Genomic DNA, 4,931 nt, shown 5'->3' with positions numbered 1-4,931 from the left:
GTAAACACCATTAGTTATGAACAAATTAGATTTGGTGTACTCAAGAAAGATTGTACACAACACTATTTGGCCAACAACATTTTTATAATTACTAAATTCTTTGTTCACAAGTGCAGATTTTTGAACCCCCCCATCCTTTGTTCATTTTGTAACTTAAAATTCTTGCTTCGTCCCGTATTTTTTCTTAAATGAAAAAGTCAATACTTTAGCGAATATATTGAATGATGTGAATTCTCTGTAGGTCTTTTCTTTTTTGCCCTTTGTGTAAACATTTATTCTAACTATTATTATATTTTTCTTCTTCTTTTTATTGTCACTTATACTGTATGGTTATGTTCAATATCTGCCTATTGTTAATATATGTTTCTTTGTTGCCTGTTGGTTTGTAATTTTTTCGGATTACAAAAAAAAATTGTATCCTACACCTGTCATACAAAACTTCCTACACCCCTTTCCGGTTTCGTCTCTTAGATTTCAGCACGCGTATTATTTATGTATATTATGCAACATTTTTTTAAACAGTTATGTACAATATATTTATACTGTAAGCATTCATTTAATATATACTATATTATAGCAGTTTCCTTGCATTCCAAAACATTCCCGGAGTTTTCGAGGTAAATACGCTGGGAAATGAAGTTTGCTCATATGAGTTTTCGTATTTACAAACAGAAATCTAAGAGACGGAACCGGAAAGGGGGGTGGGAAGTTTTTTTATGGCCCGGAACTATTGTATCCTACACTGGGGCTGCATCCCAAATCGCACACTTGCTCCCTACACCCTTCGACAAGTGTACACTTTGTGTGACGTTGTGCTGACGTCACAGAATGTGCACTTGAGTGAGCGAGGGTGTAGAGTGAAGCTAAAAGCGTTCAATGGGACACACTTCAGCGTCAGCATTCAGCGCCTTTACCTTTGACCGAAGTACCTATGCAGTCTTTTCTGTCTCTATATGTAATTAACATAATAATAATAATAATAATTTTGAAATACATTGTTCGTTAATATCACCTGCTAGTGTCATAGGATACTACTTCAGTAATTAATTGATATGTGTCGAAACATTTTTTGGCTGAACTTTCTAAATCATATATTTAAATCATGATTATATAATAATTTTATATTATCTATGTATTATAATTTCCTTGATACATAATTTAACAATTTCTACAACTGTCTAGCTAGCATTATATTACACGTATATACACCCGCCGCTGCCATATTTTCCCAGGTGACGTGTCTCCACCTATAACGCAAGGAGTTCTGGGACTTCCGCACTAAAACACTTCCGCATAAGTGTGTTCTTTTGTAGGGCACAAACGGCTCAATTAGGCTCCTTCACTCGCTCCCTGAGGGATTGGGACACTCCTTAATATGGCCACCGGAGTACTTCCACCCCGCAAGGGAAGGGAACGAGGGAACAAGTGTGCGATTTGGGACGCAACGCGGCTCTCCGCTCCGATACCAGGCAAAGTTAGTAGATCATCAATCCACGTTGTGTCCCGCCCCGATGCTAGAAGGTAATACAAGGATTAAAGATTGTGCAAAAAATAGGAAATAAAATTCGAAATACATAAATACATATTTTGTTTAACTATTTTTTTCATATTTTTTTTATTCATTTATATTCAAATTTTGGAACGGATTACCCTCCATAGTGTGCAGGCATTGATGCCCAGTCACATTTGGTTGCTTTTTTGTTTTGTTTGTTTTACTGGATTGACTGTAATCTTATATTTTTCTATGGTAGAAAGTATGAAACAGATTCTAGTCTTTAAAAAATGAAAACTTTTAAACTGCAATATGAACTGAAACATTGTGTATTCTGAAGGTTTGTTAAAGTATTTATACTGAGGCAGACTGTGCTTACATAGGGTTTTTGTTTTATTTTGTTTTAGTCTGAATTGCCCAGCTCCTTTTGGAGACACTAGGCTGTGTTTATTTAAAAGAAAAAGGAAAACAAAACAACAGATGCAGACTGCCTTTTGTATATGTATTTGGAAAGAATAATGTCATTGGAAATAATTGTGTAATTATATTTCTGTAGTTTTTTAAAAATATTGAGAATTACAATGCATTATAGAAGACAGTGTTTATGTCTTTCTTGGCCATATAATGAATGCCATTCAGGTACGCGGGTACACATACAGAGCATTATTAGAATTCCTGGAATGCTGCTACAGTTCCCTTAAGAAAGAGATAAAGCCATTAATGTTGGACTTTAAGTGTAATGTATTCCCTCAGATGGTGGTGAGTACTACCTTTGTATCTGCTTTGTTATGTTGAGATTAAATAATATTTAAAGACATGCATATTATAATGTCTTGCATATTATAATGTCTTGCATATTATAATGTCTTGCATACCATTACCATTTTCAGATGTGCATCTTGGCTGGCATCATTGAACCAAATTGGAGTCTTTCCCCACTGGTTGCAGAATGCCATCATTTTGTTTTAAAGTTGCAATGTCATCATTTTCCACTTTTTTCAGAGTTCACTTTTAAAGTACTGTTGATAGGTCAAAACAACTATCTGTGTACTTTTTATATGTAGGGTTTAATGTTAAGTATATAAGAAACAAGTCTGAAAATGACACTTTCAGCTCACTCAAAGCTGCAGCTAATTTTTGCACGATGTCCAGGACAAGCTCACCGTCTCAAGCTGTTTTGCTGAATTAACGCTAAGGATAACCTGTTACCCAGAGCTGGATTAACAAATTATGGGGCCTCCTCCCTCAAATTCTGTAATTTTAAATTGTATCCTGTTTCACAATTACTAGTTGAAAGTATTTGAAAATGCTTTTTAAAAGTATTGGTTACAGTAAGTACAGTTAGGTCCATAAATATTTGGACAGTGACACAATTGTCATAATTTTGGTTCTGTACAACACCACAATGGATTTGAAAGGAAACAATCAATATGTGTTTTAAGTGTAGACTTATCTTTGATTTGAGTTGCAATTGAGAGTTACATCCAAATTGGGTGAACGGTGTATGAATTACACCCATTTTTATAGGTGGTTCCCCCAAATTTAGGGGCTCAAAAGTATTTGGACAAACTAACATAATCGTGAATTCAATTGTGAGTTTCAATACTTGGTTGCAAATCCTTTGCAGTCAATGACTGCCTGAAGTCTGGAACCCATAGACGGCACCAGATGCTGGGTTTCTTCCCTGGTGATGCTCTGCCAGGCCTGTACTGCAGCAGTCTTTAGTTCCTGCTTGTTCTTGGGGTGTTTTGACATTTATTGCAATAAGATGTTTACGCCAAAGGAACAAAACCATCAGTTGCATGTTCTAAACGCTTCAAAATTCATCCTTCCGCTTTTGTCAGCAGTCACGTCATCAATAAATACAGGTGAACCAGTTCCCTTGGCAGCCATACATGCCCATGCCATAATATGCCTCACAGATGAGGTGGTATGCTTCAGATCATGAGCAGTTCCTTCCCTTCTCCATACTCTTCTCTTCCCATCATTATGGAACAAGTTTATCTTTGTCTCTTCTGTCCATAGGATGTTGTTCCAGAACTGTACAGGGTTCTTCAGATGTTTTTTGTCAAACTCTAATCTGGTCTTCCTGTTTCCTATTTACATCTTGTGTTAAACCCTCTGTATTTACTCTGGTGAAGTCTTCTCTTGATTGAATTCATGATTATGTTAGTTTGTCCAAATACATTTGAGCCCCTAAATTTGGGGGAACCACCTATAAAAATGGGTGTAATTCCTACACCGTTCACCCAATGTGTAACTACCCTCAAATTAAAGATGAAAGTCTACACTTAAAGCACATATTGATTGTTTCCTTTCAAATCCATTGTGGTGTTGTACAGAACCAAAATTATGACAATTGTGTCACTGTCCAAATATTTATGGATGTAACTGTATTTGATTTTCTGTATTTAAAATGATTTGTATTTCAATTTATGAAATACACCCCCTAGACACGCCACTGTATTATGACAATAGCTGGAATCCGTTTGTCAACAAGACCAAAATGTATCCCTTAGGGCACCCGATTACTTTGGTTTGATCAAGGTGACCATGTACCTACCCCGAGGTCTGCTGTTGCCCATGCTGCCTTATAGGTGCTCAGGAAAATTGAGGTTCCCTCTGTGTAGAACATGTGTGTAAACTGAAAATCAGTAAAGTGTAGGAGGTTTGGCATTTTTCTGAAAAATCATTTTGCCAAATACATTATGACCCACCTGAAAGGGAAGAAGGAAGCCTTTGGCTACCCCTCTTGGTGTGCTGGTGATGCTGACAAAGAGCGCTACGTGCAGCATAGCTGTAAACATGGCTAAAAGACAGATGTCCAAACTGATTTTATACAGTCTGTGGGTTAAGTTTGGGGAAAGAAATAATCGGCTAAACACCACGTTTATAAAATGTATGTTTTCCAAAGACCATGATGTGTAACACTTTCAGTTCTTAAATGATCATGTGGCACAGGTGCAGTGGCGAACCCCTAAAGATTACCCCGCCAAACAGGGTAACGCTGATGTGTTCATAGCTGTTTTTTCCATGGCTTACGCCCGGCTAGAACTGTACACCTTAATGGAACGTCTACAGGAGTGAACTCTCTATCTTGATACTGACTCTAATCTTTGTCACCAGACCTGGGGATTTGTTCCCTACCCTCTGGGACTATCATCGTGAGTTAACAAGTGTGCTTTGTTTCAGGGCGCCCTAAGACCTACGCTTACAGAATGGTGGCAGGTAAGACCTGTATGAAAATGGTGACGCGGTCCTGTCCCAAACTCTCGCTAACATAGTGTGCTGCTACTCTTGCTGGCAATCTCTCTACAACAAGTTAGCAACTAAAATAAAAATCTTAAATTTGTGGATATGCGATGAGGAGCTGCTACCCCCCAGTAAAACTAATTTAATAGTAATCGATGATTTGATGGAAATAGCTAGTGAAAATAGC

Source organism: Amia ocellicauda, chromosome 7, assembly GCF_036373705.1.
Source record: "Amia ocellicauda isolate fAmiCal2 chromosome 7, fAmiCal2.hap1, whole genome shotgun sequence".
NCBI lineage: Eukaryota > Metazoa > Chordata > Actinopteri > Amiiformes > Amiidae > Amia > Amia ocellicauda.
This window is presented reverse-complemented; position numbering follows the sequence as displayed.